This window comes from Aulonocara stuartgranti (assembly GCF_965226115.1).
Source record: "Aulonocara stuartgranti genome assembly, chromosome: 22".
Classification (NCBI taxonomy): Eukaryota; Metazoa; Chordata; class Actinopteri; order Cichliformes; family Cichlidae; genus Aulonocara; species Aulonocara stuartgranti.
This window is the reverse complement of record NC_138957.1, coordinates 19432191-19455310: the sequence shown is the minus strand read 5'-3', so window position 1 is coordinate 19455310 and position 23120 is coordinate 19432191. Positions and strand designations below refer to the sequence as shown.

Sequence of the window (23120 nt, the reverse complement as noted above, 5' to 3'; positions counted from 1 at the left end):
TTTTACAGAGTCCGGCTGATGTGTACAGCAAAAGCTAGATGGAGACCAAACTGAATGTTTATTTCCTTTAAAAGGGCCAAAGCACATTAATCAACATGAGCACTTTTCATCTGTGGTCCCTCGCAGGTTGATGGCATTTATAGACAATAATGGAAAACCAAAGATGCAGAGACATCTACACTTAGGCAAGAAATAATAGCATTTAAGCAGTAAAACAAAAACATAAACCCTACAACATCAGCCCACATCAAACATCAAAAAGCGCTCATGAAATCTCATTCACAGAAAATAAAACACATTAGCACAATTACTAAAGTGAAAATGTGAAGCTCTCCTAGTTTGTCAAAGAGAAGATAAACCTGGTTGCTTACAGTCCTATTAACCATTCTCGATAATATTCATCTTGACATTATTTTAGTTCTTGTTTGTTTTGCTTGCTTTGTGTTGTTTTGTTTTGATTTGTTAGTTTGGAGATATTTTTTTTTATTTACATTCCATACAACAGAAGGTGACACCATTTTTCCCAATCTAAAATCTACACAAAAAGAAAGTACAGGGCTTGTTTGGAATAAACTCAATCCATTTATCCTTTTCTATTCACTGCGGACACTCACCAACACAACAAAAACACCAAAAACAACCAATTAATGAAAAGTACTAATTCCTCAAATATACTTAAAAAAAGAGCTATATACTGTACATGCATGTGCCTGTATTAACTAGGCACAAACACGCACACACAAGGCACCCAAACAATAATAAGCAGCTCATTAAAACAACCTGGGTTTTTTATTTCGTTTTATTGTTTTTTTTTTCCCAAGTCTTCTCAGCTTTGGGGACATTATTCTGAGATACACACCTCTATCTGGGAGCAGGGGGATATCATTTACCGCTGCACAGCTCTGAGGAGCCACTTATGCGTGAAAGGCAGATGTGTTTGTGCAGTAAACAAGAGAGGGGAGTCGGAGAGTGCTGAAGAGCCATGCCAAGAGATCTTCCCTGGCTGCCAGGGGGCTGTAATGCTAGACTTCATGAAAAAATATGTCCAGTAACAATACCCGGCATGAAATCACAACAATACATGCATTTTGGGGGGGTTTAGAGACACTGAAACTGTAAGATATCGGCACGTTTCCTCTTGGAAAAAGCATGAAATCATTATCTGAGTATGTTCCACACTTTGTCTAGTCGCAAATGATTTGAAAGAGGCAAACAGATGTTTTTATTTATTTTTTATTTATTTAATGTTGGATAAATGTCATTCAGTTTTCTGAAGGAACTCAACATCCACGCAAAGTATTCACACCATTGCGCACAAAACAAATCATTTCAATCATAAATCATTTTAAAGGATCCATGTTCCTGTGAGATCACTGCAGAGATATTTCTGTCTGACACATGACCTTTGTCCTCTTCCTCATTGTATGGTTATTTTGGTGATATGCTGTTTATCAGACTCTCTAAATAGTGTAGACCTAGTTATTGCTTTCCACACTTCAAAATGTAGTTAATCACTACGCTTCTGTAGCTATTTCCCTCTGGCTTGGCCTATATTATTCCAAGTATTTCCAGATCCATCATTTTCCTTTTGGATAATTTGTTAAGCCCTTTGCTTCTTCAGCATGCATCTGGTGAGTGAGTCTATCCTTTTTTTCCCCCTGACATCTTTTTCTTTAGAAATGAGTATCAGCTACACTACCCAATAATTTTCTTTAATGCAGAATATTCCCGCAGTTACTTCTGTAGTTGCTACTTGAAAGGATTTCAGTATAAGCGTAGGCTCTGTAGTGTTTTTGCTGGACAGCGCTGAAGCACCTGATGGCTGCAAAGAGGAGACAAAGTGCTGCTTACAAAGTGGGCGAATCACCTGAGAGTAACTCCACAAGGAACATGAACCATAATTATTGCCTGCTCTTTGTTTCACACACTCATAGAGAGAAAAGTCAGTCTCCGAAATATTTCAGATAAGGAGAGGACTCAATGGACCAATTATTCAGGAGCAAGAAAGCAGCTGTGCTTCATGAGATCTTCTGGCTCATTCTTAGACAAAATATACCAGAACCAAAGAATTTCCAAGTGAACTTAAGTTTGGAAGTCAATTTAGCAAAGTAGGAAGGAAGGAATCAGATGTTGTAGTTTTACTGTAATTGTCAGATTAAAAGTGAACCTCAAATAGTACTTTTAAATACCAATCATGAAGCTAAAACAATCAAAGAAGCTCAAGTCTATCTATTGTAAATTATCTGCTTGTTGTCATGACATAACCCAGGGATTTATTTTGAAATACAGGAGTGCCAAAACCTTTTTAGAATATACTGTATATGTATGTGTATATGTATATGTGTGTATTTATACACACACACACACACACACACACACACACACACACACACACACACACACACACACACACCTGTTTCTCTGTCTAGACTGAAACTTAAATCTTCTGTGCACAGTCTTTATATTTTCTACATGTGTCAAGTCAGATAATTGTTTTGTGCAACAGTCAGCACGGTTTTCATCTGCTTGTTCTACGAGGGTGTGCAGTCGTGTTCACTATGAACACCTGAGCATGCGTTTAACTGCCAATGTGAAATATATGCCTTCCTCAAATGACAAATATTTGATCACATTTCATACCTGTGTTTAGATTTGCATCATATTTAAAATAATATCCATGCTCTGAAGAAAATTCTATGAATGGAAGTTGCTGCAGATTTGATTAGGCCTTTGAAATCCTCATAAAATATTTGGATTAAGCAGTGTGCTTATGCATTAGGTCCAATGCCAATTTCTTGGCAGGGTTTCAATTTTGCTTTCTTTATTAATAAAGCAATCATTTCCCTTCTTGTAATGAAGTGTTTGAAATACCCATGAATTTTAATTAAAAAGTGCTGCTCAGTAGCCATGAACGTCACAGCGTGGTTCTGACAGGTAGTTGTTGTCATTATGGATAATTTGGTTTGATATCTGACCCCACAAATCTGCTCGGCAATATTGTGTGCTTGCGTTTGTCCTAATTGCTCTTACTTGGCACAAAAGCCCCAGTAATTAATGAAAAGCTCAAATTTACTTTTTTAGAGTCTCTTTAATCCTTGTTGGATGTAACTCCATTGTTTTCTTCACTTTTCTAATTGAATACCCCACTGGTCTTTCTAAAGGAGGCTCGTATTCTATAATAGAGATGGATAACTTGGCTCAGTAGGTGCAAACTTAATTGATGGTATCATCATAATGTTCCAATGCGTTCTCTGTGATTCGGATACTGTTTGTTTACGTGTACGCTGTGTGTGTTTGTGTGTGTGCTTTTTTGTGGGGCACTGCATGATCATGAGGTGTGTGTTTGTGTGAGGGGGGAATGTATAAATGGCTGGCAACATGCATTAAGAGAGAAGCGTGGTGTGAATAGTGATTGTGTGTGTGTGTGTGTGTATGTACACAAGAATGTGTGTGTGGGAGTAAGCACAGTGCGTGCATGTAGTGTTAATGAGGCTGCATGCTTGCTTGTGTTTGTATGTGTGTGTCTGTATACGTGTATACGTGTGTGTACACACATCTCATCTGCATGGCGCCATGCCCCATCGCTTCCATTGGGGTGTGCGAGAACAAAGACTTTCCATTTCCAGCACTGCTGTGCCTGCAGGGAAAAGCCTGATCATAATTAGCTGAATGATGAGTCTCCACCATGCACCACACAGCAGGCCTGTGGCTGCCTCTCTGCAGCACCCCTCTCTCTCTTTCTCACTCTTCGTTCCATTTTCTCTACTTCTTCCTCTTCTTCTATTTCTGGAAATTTTCTTTCTATTCATTATCTTTCACATGCGCCGCACGCTGCTTATCATCCATCTTCTGCTCCCTCTGTCCGACTCTGACTCCCCCTCTCTCACTTTGCCTTTATCATTCTTTCACTTCATTTAACTCAAAGGAATTAAATGAAGACATTCACTCTGTTTTTCTCTCTTTTCCACTCTCTGCTACTCTGGCACAATCACTTTTTTAAAAAAATTTTTTATCTCCCGTTCCCTCTTTAGTTGTGAAAAGTGGGAATGGCACACAACTGAATTCAAGTGGTTTCAGATTAAAACAAGTATCAGTCACCATATAATATTGGCTAACAATATGTGCTGCACGTAATAAAGAGAGTAGTATGAAGAGGCATGTGTAAGTAATGTTAATGTCGAGAATTTGTAAAATCGAATCTCTAAGTTACATTTTATGTCATTTTATTTTACCCAGTAATATTTTAGATATTCATTTTGGTTATATTTTATAATAACTATATGCTTTCAGGCATTACTGAGGTATTAGGGAATACGTCATACATCATTTATAAAGCACTGCGCCTACATTAGTATACATTAGTATTTGACTTATAAACAGAGTTGTAAATGCTTTGTTCTCAATTAATAAGTTTTCATACTTAATAAATGAGACTTTAACCATTTCTGAATAAAGTATTACATCATTATTTAGGAGCTGCTAATGGTTCAACTAGGTAAATTCTCTCTAAAATATATAGATGCACATTTATATGTAGTATAATGACTTATGCACATTAGGTATGCACTAATTATCAGTTGTGTATTTTTGTAGTGATTACTGTTGGTTTTATAAATACTTGCTCCATCCATCCATTTTTTTCTGAGAATCCAGTTCAGGGTTGCAGGGCATGGGATGGCAGAAAACTCACAATCACATCCACATCTATGGGTGATTTAGAATCACCAGTTAAACTAACCCCACTAACTGCATGTCTTTGGACTGTGGGAGGAAGCTGGAGTACCAGGAGGGAACTCAGGACTTGTTGTTAATTATTGTGACCACATCTAAAATGTGGCCAAGTTGTGGCGTATGAAGCAATTATAATTGAAACTGGAAGCACCTCAAGACTCAAAAATTAAAGTCTCCTCTATCCTTACAGCAGAAAAGGGAAACACACAAAGAACAACGTGACACAAACATACAAATATTTATTGCAAGACGCAAACACAACCTATGTGAGGTTTACAGAATACAGGAATGTAAGTAGGACCAGAGTCTCGAGTCTCGAGGCATTGATGAGAGAAAGAGACTCAGTGATAACGCAATTTTAATATTCTGATATTTCGCTGAAATATCGAAATCAATTAAAATAACATCAATAAGATTATCACAAAACAATAGCTATTATTTCACAGGGATTCACAAACAGTTGTTAACACCATAAAAGGCATTTGCATGTCTTTAGTTCATTCTTTAAGTTCAACTTTTCTCTGCTGTGTTTAAAAGTGCTCAAGTATTAAATGAATGACTTGCAAAGCTTTTTAACCCTTTAAGACCTAGAACCAAGTCCGTCAGAGCTTATATTATATTTTTACATGCTGTAGTGCCATTTTTGGGAGCATTTCAAGTTGCTATACATCAATACAACCATTATAGCCCAAATTTTAATAATATGTATGCATTAAGTGCATAGTAATTACATAAATTGCAAAAAAGTGCAATAACCTACAAAAAAATAGAAAATCGTTTTTGTTTTTTTAACATATATTTCTAGTTAGAGAAATTTAAAAGGCTTATCCCTCAAAACTGTAAGTACAAAAAGTTGCACAAAATAGTTTCCCACCACAGGAAATTTATTTTGAGTGTCTTCATAGTTTTATTTTTGAAATACAGTAATTTTTATATACAGCAGAAAAAATGAAAAACAATCGTATAATGCAAATCTGCAAAGAAAATAGCATTTGCATCAAAAAAAACTATTTCCAGCAGTGCAATATGACTTCTAAGCATCCCAGAAATGACACAGAAAGTCATAAAGTAAAACATAATTTTTAAAAACACCAGTATAGGCTTATAAGGCCTTGATGGTAAAAAAAAAAACAAAAAAACCTACATTTCCGCGAAAATTATGTCACTTCCGGTTTCGGGCAGGTCATGGCGGACATGCGATAGTTCGCGCTGATGTCTATTCCAACATAGGAAGTGTTACGAACAGCTGATCGGATCGGCAAAGCGTGTTTCTGGAATATTATTTTTTTTGTTGCTGCAAGTGCTTTTTATGCAGTTTTTGCAAAGCTATATGTGGAAGGAAACCGTGACCGAGGACAAGCTGATGGCATAAGATGTAAGTACAACTCCTCCGGTTTCGTATGCAAAAACAATAATTGCGCTAGTTTACGTGGTTACAGTGCTAACTAAAATAGTTCGTTTTTAAAGGGTTAATAGTACGGTGGCCCCTAGAGACAAAGCATGTATAAACTCCAAAACACTTACAAATTCCTAATAGCATGCACAAACTCCTCAACACATACAAAATCCAAAACACATGCAAAATCCAAAACACGTACAAAATCCAAGACACATACAAGCTCCAAAACACATACAAAATCCAAAACACGTACAAAATACAAAACACGTGCAAAATCCAAAACACGTGCAAACTCCAAAACACGTGCAAAATACAAAACACGTACAAAATTCAAAACACGTACAAAATTCAAAACACGTACAAAATCCAAAACACATGCAAAATACAAAACACGTACAAAATCCAAAACACGTACAAAATTCAAAACACGTGCAAACTCCAAAACACATGCAAAATCCAAAACACGTACAAAATTCAAAACACATGCAAACTCCAAAACACATACAAAATCCAAAACACGTGCAAAATCCAAAACACGTACAAAATTCAAAACACGTGCAAACTCCAAAACACATACAAAATCCAAAACACATGCAAAATCCAAAACACGTACAAAATTCAAAACACATGCAAACTCCAAAACACATACAAAATCCAAAACACGTACAAAATTCAAAACACGTACAAAATCCAAAACACATGCAAACTCCAAAACACATACAAAATACAAAACACGTACAATATACAAAACACGTGCAAAATACAAAACACGTGCAAACTCCAAAACACGTGTAAAATCCAAAACACGTACAAAATTCAAAACACATGCAAAATACAAAACACGTACAAAATACAAAACACGTGCAAAATCCAAAACACGTGCAAAATCCAAAACACGTGCAAACTCCAAAACACGTGTAAAATCCAAAACACGTACAAAATTCAAAACACATGCAAAATACAAAACACGTACAAAATACAAAACACGTGCAAAATACAAAACACGTACAAAATTCAAAACACATGCAAACTCCAAATCACAACGGAAGTGCTCAAGGACGCTAGGGGCAGTGTTGAGCTCGATTTGTAAAATAAACGGCAAGTTTGTTGCAAACACATGGGCTCTAGTCTCCGTTGCGCTTCCCAGGTTGCCTAGCAACTATGATACTAACAGCTGGAAACGTGTCATACAACTTTTTTTGACAGAAATGAAGGAGAACATATTTTTTTTCATTTGTTTGTTTGTTTCTACAAGAGCTTTGTGTGATTTGATAAGTATCTGAGGCTGAGACCACAGGACAGTAAAACATGATTTTTGGGCTTCATTTCTGTACTGAACAGTCATTTAAGATTAGCTAGTAAATAACAATTAGCTAATGTTGTTCATGAGACTAAAGTCATATCACTTTGGTAATGTAAATATAATATGGCCAATATTATGGTTATTATATTAGTCATTATTAGGTATTACAGCAGTGAACATGAACTCTTTGTCAAATACTGAGCTTCAGTACAGATTCAAGTTGCAGTTATTTACATGTCTTACCACCTTAAATCTTCACTCAAAGACAAGTATATAGGAATGACTGCCAAATTTATTTGCCACTGAAGCCGAAGGATGGCATCTGAATAAAACCTCTCTTGACATGCCTAGATGACATTAAAGCTTGGTTGGCTCTAAACTTTTTAAATTTGAATGAAAAGAAAACAGATTTGTTGGTGTTTGGACCCAGTGGCCCCTGTGAGTCCTCTTCTTTTCATTTGGAACCCCTGGAGGTTTATTTTAAACCTGTTGTTACTGCCCTTGGTTTTAAGTTGGACCAGTCCATTTTTATCATTTAAGGCGACTGGCAAGAGTGAAATCGTTTCTTTCTAGGCAGCACTTTGAAACCGTGATCCATGCTTTTATTTCTTCCCCTGTGGACTACTGTAACGCACTTTATGTGGGGGTCAGTCAGTTGTTACTCTGACATCTGCAGCTGGTTCAAAATGTATATTGACAGTGCATATATAGGTGTATCATATATAAGAGACAAATGTTGTTCCTTCAGTATGTTGGCATTACTAAATTTGGCTCAAATGCTTACATACATGTGTAAAAAGAAAATGTACAAGCTGTGAGCTGTTTCAAATCAAATCACTTTTATTGTCACATCACATGTGCAGGTACATTGGTACAGCACATGTGAGTGAAATTCTTGTGTGCGAGCTTCACAAGCAACAGAGTTGTGCAAAATACAATAATGTAAACAAGCAAAATACAAGAATGGCTACATCTGAAACTAATAAATATATGTACAATATATAATAGTATATATATGTTTCTGATAAAATGAAGAGTAGACTGATGTATTAAATATTCCTTTATTGGGTGAGAAAATCAGACCATGTCATAACTGCTTTAAGTCATACAGAATAGATATCAGAGCTTTAAACAGGCTGACGTCTGCTAAATGGGTCAAACTGGGCAGAAAGTATACAAACACATAACATCCTTATAGAATATGATGTAACACTATAGATCAACTTACCTCAGAATATATAAAGCATATAAACAATTACAGCAATATGATGCAACAAACACAGCAGTGCTACTGATCCAAAATACTCAAAGCTTCATAGAACTGAAACAAACATTTATTTTTAGTTCCATTCTGCTGCTGATACAGACTTTAGGTTTCTGAACATCAAACTTGTTGCTGCCTTTCATAGTGTGTAACCTGAATGCCCTGAGTACTTTCTCCCACACTGGAAACACTGGAATGATAAAATTATTTGAACATTACCTAATAAGACTGATTCAGGACAGACAATTAGTTATTTTAAACTTTTCTAGCAGTCCTTCACAAACAGGGAACAGTCTGTCTATTCTCTCCATCTGTCAGCTGCTGCTGGCTCTTCCTCCTCCTCTTCCTCACATACTGCTGAGATTGTCCTGGTGGATCATCAGGGGTGCAAAGCCTCACAGATGATGTAATGCAGTGGGTCCCTCAGTCTGTCCTCACTCTGGACACTTGCAGGTGTCACACATAGAAATCAAATGTGTGATAAGCTGCAGGATTCAAACACAAGTGTGACTTATACTTTTATTCCACAATCAGAGAGAAAGAAACAGAGAGAGAGTGCAGGACAGACAGACAGGTGACAGTCTCAGGTGTACACACTACTACAAAACAGCACCAGAGAAGGAGGATTTAGTGTTTGTGTCATTACGAGTGCTAAACAAGAAGAGTTCCCAGATGGTACAGTGGACACATGTGTGACTCCTGTGATTAAAGCATCTTTCTTTCAGCTTAAGGAGTGAACCGTCAGCTGACTGACATGACTGACTTTAATTACGCATAAAATCATCACATTCTCTGTAAGATTAAAGTCAGCTATTGAACGGCGAATATTTTGAAGTGAAGGCTTTAAAACCAAGTTAGTACAAACGTCGCTAATGTCACATAACTTTCCCGACATGTTGCCAACAGTAATGTTTTAATGTTCTTCATTATAAAAACATTTGCGCATAAATAAGTGACATAATATTCAGTACTTACTTCTGGAAGTTTACTCCTCGTCCGCTCCGCTTCCGCCGTTTTTTTTTTCGGCAAAATTATCCAAACCACCGCCGCGCTATTAAGTCTGGGATATGTTGGGCCATGAAGGCTACACAGACCCATCCTTAAAATTCAGGGAAATTAAGGACGCATTTGAGGGCCGCATTTCGAGCAGCCTTTGAATTGGGACAGTCTTTGTCGTGTCGCTGTGACATAATCGGCCTTAAAATGCGGCCTTTAAGGCTGCAGACCCCAAATCCGGTCATTGGTACTTCCTGGCTTGTGTAGTTACTAGGTAACAAAAGCTCAACACTGCCCCTAGCGTCCTGGAGCACTTCCGTTGTGTTTTGGATTTTGCATGTGTTTTGGAGTTTGCGCGTGTTTTGGGGTTTGCACGTGTTTTGGATTTTGCACGTGTTTTGGATTTTGCACGTGTTTTGTATTTTGTACGTGTTTTGTATTTTGCACGTGTTTTGTATTTTGCACGTGTTTTGTATTTTGCATGTGTTTTGGAGTTTGCATGTGTTTTGGAGTTTGCACGTGTTTTGTATTTTGCATGTGTTTTGTATATTGTACGTGTTTTGTATTTTGCACGTGTTTTGGATTTTGCACGTGTTTTGTATATTGTACGTGTTTTGTATTTTGTACGTGTTTTGTATTTTGTACGTGTTTTGTATTTTGCACGTGTTTTGGATTTTGTAAGTGCTTTGGAGTTTGCACGTGTTTTGTATTTTGTACGTGTTTTGTATTTTGCATGTGTTTTGTATTTTGTACGTGTTTTGGATTTTGCATGTGTTTTGTATTTTGTAAGTGTTTTGGAGTTTGCACGTGTTTTGTATTTTGCACGTGTTTTGTATATTGTACGTGTTTTGTATTTTGTACGTTGTTACAGGAAAAATGATTCTATGTTTCTTTACCTTCTTTTAAATGTACAAAGATGCCCTTTTGTCTATGGTTAGATTAGTTTAGAATTATCTTTTTAGACTTTCTCAGCAAAGACATACTGTTTTGGGACATATTGTTTTAGATTGTTTTATCTCTCACAGCTTTCTCCCAGCTCTCTGCTGACGAGACTAGCGCCACATATGGAGTTGTTTATTTTATCTGTTTTGTATTTTCTTATCCTGTTCTCACTGTCTTTCCTATAAAAAGTGCCCAGCCTCTGTACACGTTGTGAGTTGTTCTGAACAGCTTACCCGTGTGCACGTTAAAGCATAAAAAGTGATCTTGTCTCATTGTGTCTTTATTTCTCCTGGGTCTTTTACAGAGTTTTCCCCCAACATTTCTTGGTCCTTCGACAGCCGGAGCGCCTCCATCGTGTCCCATCTCCGTGACCAGTCCACGTTGTTCGTCTGTCGACAGCTCACACACCAGGTGTGTGATAAAAGTCCAAGAGCGTTTAAATTCGGGTCTTGGCCAACGTCTTAGAAAGCGACCCACGGTGGTGGGACCCGATCGAGGTGGACCAGACCCGGCGACACTGACCAGGTAGATACAGACACACTGACACAATCTTGCGTAAAAGCGCATTTTGAATTCAGGGAATTTAAAATAGCGGAAGTAGCTCGTCGACTGGTAGCGTAGCTCGTCGACTGGTAGCTCTGGGAGCTCGTCGACTGGTAGCTTTGGAGCTCTGGGTAGCTCCCCCAGCTGGGTCTAGACTGGGTCTAGGGAGTAAGTAGCTCTGGGAGCTCCCCTTATCATAAGGGTTCTGGTCGCGCGCGCGTCGAAGCTGTGAATGTGAATGTGTGTATTGTTTTAATTAATGGAGCAAGCTGAATTTTCACGGTCCAATAAGAGACTGAGCTGCTCCTACTGTGTTTTTCTTTTACTGCTATTCACTGACGTGCTGGTGAGTTGAGAGAACGGTCGAGTTCCGTCTCGTAAAGTTCACACCGCTTTTGGAAATAGTCCGAAAGTAGAAGGGCGTGTGAGCAACCACTCTCGTCTCTAATACCAGCGAAGGTGATAGCAGCTGTATTGTGTATATATTACTTAAACAAAAATAAGTAAATACATAAATAAGATGGGTAATCAAGCAAGTGAAATTAAAACTCACTCCTGCTGACGAGCAGTGGTGAGAAAAGAAAAGTCCAGACGCCGGACAAAAACAGTGTCTGTAAACTGAGAGATTTAAGAAAACAAAATATAAACAGTCAGAAGAACAGAACTCAACTGCCAGTTTAGTAAAACCAGAAGACGAGACACTGTGCAGTCCCCACAATCCTTTTAGTAAACCATCACTCACTCCTGCAGCCGCATCTGCAGCAACACCCATATCAGGAAGAACATAATAATCCCTTATTAAGTGAAAACTAGAGCTCACAGTAGTTTTGTAGTAGTTTAAAAGGGTTGAAAACAGACCCCACTGAGTAGATATAAATATAAAAAGTACGAAATAAAGATGAACAAAGGGAAAGTTACAGTAGAAATTATCTTTAGAGTATTTGAAATTAATAATAGCAAGGATAACAACCTGTAAAGTGATATTAACAATGAAACACAGTTGGCATGATGACCATGCCCAGCATGTATAAAATGAATATAAAGCAAATAATTCACACGAAAATATTTTAATAAAATAAATAAGGTATATTAAGGCTGTGTCATTGTTCAGCCAAGGACAGTGTGTGAAAAGGTAACTGTCTCCACCCTGGGAAAAGGATGATTCTGCAGGTCATCTGAAGCCCTTGATGGATACAAAATAAAATATAAATAATATATTATAATAGAACTGCCTGGTCCGCCATGCAACAGAGAGAACAAATGTGACCGCAGATTGGATGAGTTCTAAATTATCTGTTTGCTGAATAAGATGATCCTAACTAACAAATTGGCTCAGGAGTAGTATAGTGGTACACACTGATAAAATATTATAATATGCTATTGCTGTTATATAAGACAAAGAGGATAATATTAACAATGACATAATATTAATATGAAGAGGCACCTTAATCGGTTATGATGTAAGGTGGATAATTGTTAAGCAGTAGTCTGCATCAAGCTTAAGGTTTGCTGAAACTCAGTGTAATGACATGTGAGATGAAGACAATACAGAGAATAACTAAACTAATGAAGTGCATAGAGGCACTTGACCAGCTTGAAACCTATCATCCTAGAATGACACATTGCTGAGATATAGAGCACACCTATAATAACAACCAATAAGCAAAACCCTGTAGACAACAGCTACAACTACAGGATTGAGAAGCTGAATTAAATATGTAGACACTGCTAAGCTGATGAGCATGTTACACATTTTCTTTTCTTTTTATTTGTTTCTTTTAGAGCAGAAGCTGCTGTAACACACCCAAAGAAAGACTCTAGGTCTGACCAACCGTTTCAGTCATGGGCAAAAAGATGTCAGTCAATAAAATTCTAAAAGATAATTTATTGACAAAAAATATATCAAGAGATAAAAGATAAAACAGTCCAGTGTCCCACTTAAGAATTGTATAAAAACACACAGTCCCAAGGCCAGAGCCAGCTATTCCACACAGCCAAGTTGCACTCCACATGTTGCCTTTAACAGGGTTAGAAGTTGTCCTTGGAGACCCACCACCCTGCAAGCATATAGTCAGTGGTCACTCAAGCCTCTGCAACCCTGCTGCCTTTAGGCTGTGGCATATAATAGGCCCTGGCCTGCACAGAGAGACAAAACGACACACTTAATATAAAATTCATAGGGCAAAACCCATCCATCCCAAACATATCTGATTTCATCACATTACATACCTGCACAGAGAGACAAAACAACACAGCAGTGTTTGTAGTGTGGGCTATAAGTAGACCAGTGTGTCAGTGCAATCAAGTACACCTGCCTCTAATTAGTCCAACCCCATTCCAGCCATTGGCTCACCAAAAATGTGACACACACAAAACCACTCCCAACCCAGTGCAACTTCACACAATAATATGGAGCTGAATTAACACAGGCACATTAGTCTACCATGTTATAAGCTGCATGCTATTACAAGCCAACATATGCAGACTTCTGCCTTGTTCGGGTGGCAGCATTTTTCTTTTTTCTTTTGTGTCCTGACACGTTTATGTTTTTTGTTTTTGTTTGATTATTTTGTTGGTTTTGGAAACGAATTTAAACGAACTTGTGACAATACTTGAGAATCACAGTGACACATAGTGATTAGGCATATGATTGAAAAATGCCTAGGTTTAGAGCTGTGAGCTATGAGCTGTGAGCAATGCAAAGTTAAATATATATATATTTGTATAAATGGGAAACAACCCTAACTTGAAAGTTTGAAATGTGTGAGATCCATGAATTGTTTGAAGAACTAGAAATTATCTAAAAATGCCTTAAGTGAAAATGTAGAGTTGCATCTATTCTCCCAAACCAAAAAAAAAAAAAAAAGGAGAAGAAGCATTCTGTAACTTAGAAATAAGGCTGACGTGTTGACAACAGACTAAAACACTAATTCGCAGGTGGCTATCAGGAACAGAGAGGCGAGCAAAGTCACAAACACCAAGGCTGCAGACAGCCACGCAGAAACAGCAGATAACATGGAGACAACGCCTGCTAGAACCGTGGAGAGGAAGGTCACTTCACACGAGATTGTAGGAGTAAGCCACAGAGAAATAATGCAAAACAGTTTTGAGGCAGCCACTTAAACTTACAGTTTTCAAAGGACAAATTAGTTGTAAAGTCAGCTTCAGGCCACACAACTGTACAACAATTAACTGCCCCTTTAGAACTAGTACATACAGCAAGTGGCCGCAGGTGCTTTATTAAATGCATATATGACCCGTCGTGTCCAGTAAATTTGCTAGGTAGAGACGCTCTGACAAAACTTAAGATAGCAGTCATGCCATTCTTTTCTGGTATTACACCTGAGTGCATGCTAAATGACACCCGCCACATCCACTTTCCAGAAACCGACCGAGTATCACAACATTCTGAGATTTAAACAAACTCCAGGCCCAGATCCACCTTATGATCAGCAAGTGTGGAAGCTAGGAGAACAGCATTTGACCTTACAGCACAGGCCGAAATTGTGTAGGTTACGCAGTAACCACAGATAGTAAAATAATAGAAGCAAAACCACTTTCTTCTTCATATTCTGCACAGAGCGCTGAGCTGTCAGCTGTGATTTGCGCATGTGAAATACACAAAGATAAACAAATAACCATTTATATAGACAGCCAGTATGTTTTCTCTGCTGTGCATCATTTTGCAAAAAATCTGGAAAACCAGAGGAATGATTACACCAACCGGAAAACCAGTTCAGCATGCCAACCTCTTACAACGCCTCTTTCATTGCTACAGGCAATAACTTTGCTGACAGAGCAGCAAAACAGGCGGCACAAAAGACAAACATCACATTGATGGCAGTAAACACACATCAGATTCCACTGGATGTGTTGAAAAATGAACAAAAAGCAGCAAGCACAGCAGAGCAGGCAAAATGGCTAAAACACGGTGCAGTTCTGACAAACGACTTAATGATGTGTTATGGCAAGCCAGTGCTGCCAAAATCTCTCCACAAGATGGCGGCATTAGTGACTCATGGCTATACGCATTTGTCATCGGGGGGAATGACCTGTATTGTCAACTCTCATTTCTACACTGTAAATTTTGAAACTTCAGCAAAACAATTTGTCAGAACGTGCATGACGTGTCAAAAATATAATGCTCAGGGAAATCTGCGACCAAAAAGAGGCCGTTTTCCCACTCCACCTTATCCTTTTCACACAATTCATATGGATTTTATTGAACTAAGCGAATGTCAAGGGTCAAAATACGCCCTAGTGGTTATAGACGTGTTCTCAAAATGGCCGGAAATCTATCCAGTGAAAAAGGCAGATGCAATTTCAGTAGCAAAGTGCCTGTGCAATCACTTCATACCCACATATGGCATCCCAGCTTTGATACGATCAGACAACGGCACTCATTTTGTAAATGATGTCATCACTAAGGTCTCTGAAGCACTCGGTTTCAGCATAAAACACCACTGTGCTTATCACCCTCAGAGCGCAGGCCTTGTAGAGAGAACTAACGGCACTATAAAACAAAGGCTCAGGAAATGCATGGCAGAAACAGGAAGGCCGTGGCCTGAATGTTTGGGTTTAGTGAAAATGTGGATGCGCTTAACGCAAGGCTCCCATAAACTAACTCCATTTGAAATCATTCATGGCAGGCCGTTCCCACTGCCCATCACCAGTCAACCAATAGACAAAGCAATCAGAGAAAACACATTAGCAGAATGGATGTCTAAGCTATTGGAAAACAAAGAGATCATTGTACATAATCAACAACCTGATGATGTTTCTCCAGTGTCTTGCAGACTAAAGCCCGGTGACTGGGTTCTGATCAAGGTGCTCCAAAGGAAAAACTGGAGCACACCCAGGTGGGAGGGGCCATACCAAGTCCTCCTCACTACACCGACCGCTTGCAAAATTGCGGAACGACCATCCTGGATCCATCAGAGTCACTGCAGGCGAGTAAGTGAAGCCATCTAAACACAGCTGACAGCAGGCTTGCCCACTTGTTGTGATCTCGCCCGGTGGAGGGGTCAGCTTTCCTGGCCGGGGGGTCTACTCGCGACAGGAGGGTGTGTCCCGTCGTCATGAGGTGGTGGCTCTTAATAACTGCAGTGGCCCTGACCATGGCCGGGCTCCTCATCTTTGCTTCCGTGAGGGACAACAAGTCACGCAATATGAAGAAAAGGCAGACACTGTATGACAAAGGACAGTACACCAAGTTTCCCCATGGCTACGCCACTAACTTTTGGTGGCAGTTTATGAACACTACAGCTCACTGGAATAATAAAACTGACTGCTATGCATGTACCCATATGCCCCTATCCTCGCAGACGTCTGGCCTGTGGCCGTACAGCATACCTGAAGATCGCAGTTGGTGTCTGTTGGGCCTGGCAACACATCCAGGCTACGGTACTCTTTGGTCCAAGGCCAACTACAGCATCCCAGCAAAAGCAACCTGGAGGTCATCATCACCCACAAATGTGAACTGTTCCGGACAGACCTACCTACTGACCTGGCCCCAAGTCTCAGACCCACTGCCTGATGTAATTCTACTAAACAAACTGAACGCAGCGCAACTGCCAGTATGTGTGATGAACAATGGATCGCGGGCAGTGGGGGAGCTGCCTACTCACCTATCTACCGGATGCCACTACAAACAAAGACTCAGTACCAGACAGGATGTGCACGGACGGCACCAAGCAGTAAAGGAACCAGAGTTTCGCATCTGAGGAGGAGTGAAATTCTTACAGAGCTTGATCCCCGGCATTGGAGCTGCCGAGGTGCGGGATCATGTGGAGATCAACCGATATGCTCTGCTACGACGCATCAACTTTGACAAAGACCCTGGGACCGGCTTTAGCAGGAGAACAGAAGGCCATCAGAACGATGGTGCTGCAGAACAGACTGACTCTAGACCTGCTAACAGCATCACAAGGAGGAGTTTGTAAGCGGAGACATTTATGAAGCTTTGCAGAATTTGACCATTCTGCAGAAATATGTCACTGACCACACATCTGGAGCAGCTACACCGCCATGTCTAAGAGTAATGATTTCAAAGATGATAACAACTACAATGACTGCTTATGTTGCCGTGCCTCAAGAAGAACAGCATCCCGTTGCAATTCTGTTAGAGGAGAACTTGTAATAACTGCTAATGAATGACGTGGTGATTAAAAATGACTTGTCAAGTGATCATGCACTGATTAACACATTAGTAGTTTATGCAGGTACAATATAAGGTTTTCATCCTTTTATTTTTTGAAGTTTTCATTTTACATAAGGTTTTCATCCTTTTAAACATAAGGTTTTCATCCTTTTATTTTTTGTAGTTTTTGTTTTAAATATAAGGTTTTTATCCTTTATTTTTTGTAGTTTAGTTTTATTATTTTTTCTTGTTTATTCCACTTGTTATTTCATTTACTATGATTTTCATTTACTATGATTTTCTTTGTTCTTTTTATTATTTTATTTTGTTTTATTCTTTAGACCAAATGATTTCCATTTCTGCTATGCTGACATTTTGAAAATTAAAAAATTGCTTAAGATACTTAATAAATAACCTTCACAGACAATTGTTGTATACATTTAAAATAAGTTAAAACAGGAGGGAATGTTACAGGAAAAATGATTCTATGTTTCTTTACCTTCTTTTAAATGTACAAAGATGCCCTTTTGTCTATGGTTAGATTAGTTTAGAATTATCTTTTTAGACTTTCTCAGCAAAGACATACTGTTTTGGGACATATTGTTTTAGATTGTTTTATCTCTCACAGCTTTCTCCCAGCTCTCTACTGACGAGACTAGCGCCACATATGGAGTTGTTTATTTTATCTGTTTTGTATTTTCTTATCCTGTTCTCACTGTCTTTCCTATAAAAAGTGCCCAGCCTCTGTACACGTTGTGAGTTGTTCTGAACAGCTTACCCGTGTGCACGTTAAAGCATAAAAAGTGATCTTGTCTCATTGTGTCTTTATTTCTCCTGGGTCTTTTACAGAGTTTTCCCCCAACATACGTGTTTTGTATTTTGCATGTGTTTTGTATTTTGTACGTGTTTTGTATTTTGCATGTGTTTTGGATTTTGTACGTGTTTTGGAGTTTGCACGTGTTATGGATTTTGTAAGTGCTTTGGAGTTTGCACGTGTTTTGTATTTTGTACGTGTTTTGTCTTTTGCATGTGTTTTTTATTTTGTAAGTGTTTTGGAGCTTGCATGTGTTTTGGATTTTGCACGTGTTTTGGATTTTGTAAGTGTTTTGGAGTTTGTACGTGCTTTGTCTCTAGGGGCCACCGTATAATAGTGCTCCTCCAGCATAATGAAAACTCAGAGCTGCTCTTCGTGGTGATCAGGTTCAGGGTGCGCTCCTTCGTCATGGAGAATCCCAAAACAAGCAGCACTGCCATGGCATCTGAAAAACTTCTGCCTATATTAAACTCGAGTCTTTCAGACTGCTTGATAGTGTTCTTCATTTTCTATATTTTAATTTTCAGCATTTTAATACACATTCTTTTTCAACCACAGGAAAAGCAACCCCCTATCATGTCATGTGAAAACATAAAACAGCAAGTGAGACTTACCCCCACAACTTAAGATAAAGACACGTTCAAACTGCTTCTCCAAACTTTCAAAGATTTTATCAGTTCACTCAGTCTGGCAATAATTCCCAATATTGTAATATGACTGTTCCTGGCATGTATGATCCGAGGGATGTGGTTCTTCTGCTCACCTCCTCAGTGACTGTCACCATGTTTGTTGACTGTATCATGACTTACGGGTCAGCTGGGTTTCATTATGCTCAGGATTATCAATGACATCTGTTCTAAGTCACACAGCTCTGCCCTTCCTTCATGACAGAAAGCACTGAAAAGCAATATGTCTGTTAGCAAACAGATGAAAGCGGATACTGTAAATAATCAGGGTTGCCTTTGGATCAAGTAGAAATCGCTGCATCTGGTGAGCATCTGTGCAAGGTGTTGACGTTTGACAGAACACCCCGCTAAGTCTTTATTAGGACGTAGTTTAAACTGTTCACATTTAGTCGGGAAACTGCTTTGTGTGTCAGCATGTGCGATCTTGATTAAACATAAGCATTAGTAAGCACTGAGTAAGGAGGATTTTATGAACGCACTCTAACTCTGTGATTTTATGTGTATATATGTGTGTGTGGGTCTGCTGATGGACCACCAGAACAGTATCCTGTGAGGTGGCTCCTGGGCAGCTCAGTCATCCAGTGTGCCACCGCAACTCTCATACAAACAGATACACTTCCACTCTCCCTCCTCTCATTTCCTCTCACTCTCTCTCTCTCTCTTCACACCACAACAGGCCAGGCAGATGGCAGCCCCTCAGCCCACCGTGCCAGGAAAAGCATGTGAATTAAAGGTTATACCCAGCAGGTCTGAAGAGCTGCCAGCATCATCGCGGTGCGGCAGAGGGGGGGGCTCCAGCCCACCTGCCTTCCAGGCTCTGGGACATCTGGCTGGGGTTTTGTGGAATGATGAGCGTGCTGCCGCCAACCCCTGCTACTGCCACCACGGCCGGCACCGTGCCGAAAGGAGAAGCCGGCGTCTGTTCAGTTTTTCTGCTCTCAAATGAAACAAATGAGCGGGTGTTCGTCTGTCTGGTGGACTGCGCGGCTTTGCTCGTGTGCATTTGTGTGCTATTTCGAAGCAAGAGGACTGGGTAGTGGTGATGCCTTGTATTTGAATGTGGTGGTTGGTGTGAGCCACACTTGCTGTACGCAAAGTAAAAGTTAAGTCTCAAAATGTTGCTATGTAGTTTTATTTAAAATTTCAATAATTTCTCATTTTTTTCAAAAACTTCCTGTATTAGTTTTCTGGACAAAAGTTTCCATTTTTAATGTGCATAACCTTGCCAATCCATGCTTCACAAATTTTGGCTGAGACATAAGTTCATAAAGCCGTTGCCAGGTCAGGCAGTCTGTAGACGTTGACCGAAACAGACATGTCACTGTTGAAGGCTTAACAATACAGCCTGTCTCAAATCTGTCCCTAATTCCTTCCCAATATGTTTCCCCTTGTTTGCTTTAGCTGGGAGCGGAGTGAAACACTAGGACCTCGAGTAGCTTCACAGATGTTGCGGAGTATTTCTAGACGTCCCAGCGTACAGAAGCTTTATCAGCCAGTGAGACACATTACATTCACCTCAGGGAGTCTCTGACAATGATGATTAGAGGTAGTTTGATTGGAATAGGCTTTAATTTTTGAGGTTACAGAACATTCTCCTTAGTTTTTCTTTTTTTAATAAAGTCAGTGTTAATTGGACCAGCTGTTCTCTGCAAATTGGTTTACAATGAAAATAGTTGTGCAATACAGTTTTATCCCTTTTTTAAAGTATTTACAACAATTCTCATTTCAGCGACACAGCCACCCTATACGGTATGGTAAAGAAACCATGATATTATAGCTAGAAACTCCGTGATCCAACAATCCCCTGAGACTAAGCATTTGGCAATAGTAAGGAGAGAAAAAACACAGTCTCCCTTTTAACAGGAAGAAACCTCAAGCCAAATCAGGCTCTGAGAGGGTGGCTGTTTGCCACGACCGGTTGGAGCTGTGGTTTGCTTTCACAGCTTTGACAAACTGTTTCTTACTAAGCGTCGGGTCCTTAATGGGATAGTTAAATTCCAAGTTGTTCCAGCTTGTATTCACAACTTGCATTCACAGTGTTAGCCGTTACTCTTATCTGTAATGATAATGTTTTACTAATCAAAATCTTTGCAGAGACCTAGAAACATCTGCACGAACAGACTTGAACAAGAAAAACACAAGCAGTGAGAAAATGAGTTTGAAACCTTTTTTTTTAAAGGCAGATAAGAAAAATAAACTACCAAAGTTTACCCACATTTCTAACCAAACTTGGAAATACTTTTAACAGTTTTCCTGATTCCTGCGTGCCTATTCACTAGAAGCAAAAAAGTTACAAAACAGGACCTAGCATTTCTGGCTACGCAGTTGAATTGAATTGTTCAGACACTCGTTCTTTCAGTTATAACAATAAATTCTTTATTTTTGGTGCTTCTGTGACTGTTCATTTTACCATAGCCAAAAACTACACAAATGTAATCACAGCACACAATAAACCTATATTATCCCTTAAATAATCTAAATCGGTGAGCATCACATCAGAATCGCTTAGTCTGATATTCCTCTGTGAGTTGCGGTGATGTTTTTGGTTCCTGGAAGCAACGCACGCGACTTTTGTGTGACCTCTCCACTCCAGAGGTCAAAACCATCAGCGGTGTCAGAGGAAAACCAGACACCCAGCGAAGGTGTTAATGACTCCCTTAGCCGCAAACTCAGCACAGTGTGTGCATGCTGGGTGTCTGCACTGACTCCTGAGGACAACCCTCAACAGAGAGGGTTTCTTATGAGGTGGCAGTGTGTGTGTGTGTGTGTGTGTGTTTTCCTCGGTGTTAATGTGTTAACGCGCTTATCTGATTTAATAAACACTTGCACCGCAACAGCCCCGCTCGTTTTCATGCTAAAACTTTTTTCTGACACACATGTACACACACACACACAACTCTGAGCAGTGCGTAGTGCAACTCCTAATGTCTGGGCCTCTAGGCACAGCACCGGACTCCCTTCCTCCCTGCCAGCTGCCAGCACATGACCCCCTGATACATCCTCCTCCACATGGCCCACACAGCTGGTGCAGAGCCTACACAATGTAGGCTGCTCCCTTGCTTTCCCACATACACACAAGCATGCGCGTGGGCAGAAACAAACACATATGTTGGTATACTCAGATAGACACAAACAGACTTTCAAACACACAAAAATGCACTCACAGATTGAAAGAAACAACATTTAAACATGAATTTTTCTCAACCCAAAATCCACTAGCTTTCTCTCCCACCCACACACACACACACACACACACACACACACACACACACACACACACACAGATATATACTCTTTTTACGATTTACCAGGCACATCTTAAACCACTTACTGTCTCCCTCTCTATTTTGCGTTTGCCAAATAAAGGTGTAGAGGGTAAAGAGCGGTGCGCTGGACGCCACGCTATTGTTCCATCGGCTCTGTTTAAATACTCACACAACTCTCCTGTGTATGTCCCCCTGTCTTCTACTCAGTTCTGTCTGTCGTGTTATAAGGTGTAGGGTTTTCCATGAGAGAATGACAAATAGTTGGCCACGAAGTTGATGGGAAAAACATTGGAGGGTGATTTGAGGCAGATGATTGATTTTAAAGAAAAGCTGGGTTTTGGAAAGTGCTTTGAGTGTATTATGCTGTCAGTGGCTTTTTGAGGTTTGTTCATCACTACTGCAGAATTCAAGTAGAGTGACAACATAAAGGAGAACAAAAAGATGTGGGAAAATTGAACAATATACGCTATATGGACAAAACACATTCTGCCTACAGGACCATTGAAACCCAGGCTGTGAAGCTCCCGCCACACAGTTTTTGTGTTGATGTTAATGCCAGAGGATCTTTGGAGCTCTGCAGTTATTGAGCCAGCAGAGCGATGACATCTCCTCAGCACTTGGAGACTGTAACTTTACGTGGCCTGAAAATTCATGGTTGAGTTGCTGTGGTTCCTAAATGCTTCCACTTTGCAATAATCCCATAAACAGCTGATTGTGGACTATCGTGGAGGGAAGAAATTTCACAAGCTGACTTCTTACAACTGTGCCATCCTGTTACAGTAAGATGCTTGAATACAGTGAGCTTATTAGAACAATCTATTATTTCCAAAATGTCTCTAAAGGGTGGACTGCATGCCTAGTTGTATGACTTTAAACTTCTGTGGCAATGAGACTGAAAACACCTGAATTCAAAGATTAAATGGTGTGTCCCGATACCTTTGTCCGTATAGTGTTCTTTATTTAAAGGCACACATTTTACTGTTGTCATTTTGTTATTTGCAGCATCAGTCCTCAGTCTGTGGCCAGTTTAAAGCAAA

The 23120-nt window shown here is 39.6% G+C and overlaps 2 long non-coding RNA genes across 2 annotated transcripts; both read left to right on the top strand.

Moving 5' to 3' along the window:
- Positions 1-4346: 4346 nt before the first annotated feature.
- On the top strand, positions 4347-22912 carry LOC309698078. The gene is made up of 3 exons (XR_014274006.1): positions 4347-6106; positions 18167-19121; positions 19494-22912. It is a non-coding gene; the product is annotated as an uncharacterized lncRNA (long non-coding RNA).
- On the top strand, positions 10582-17535 carry LOC309698077. The gene is made up of 3 exons (XR_014274005.1): positions 10582-11252; positions 11296-17411; positions 17521-17535. It is a non-coding gene; the product is annotated as an uncharacterized lncRNA (long non-coding RNA).
- Positions 22913-23120: the final 208 nt, after the last annotated feature.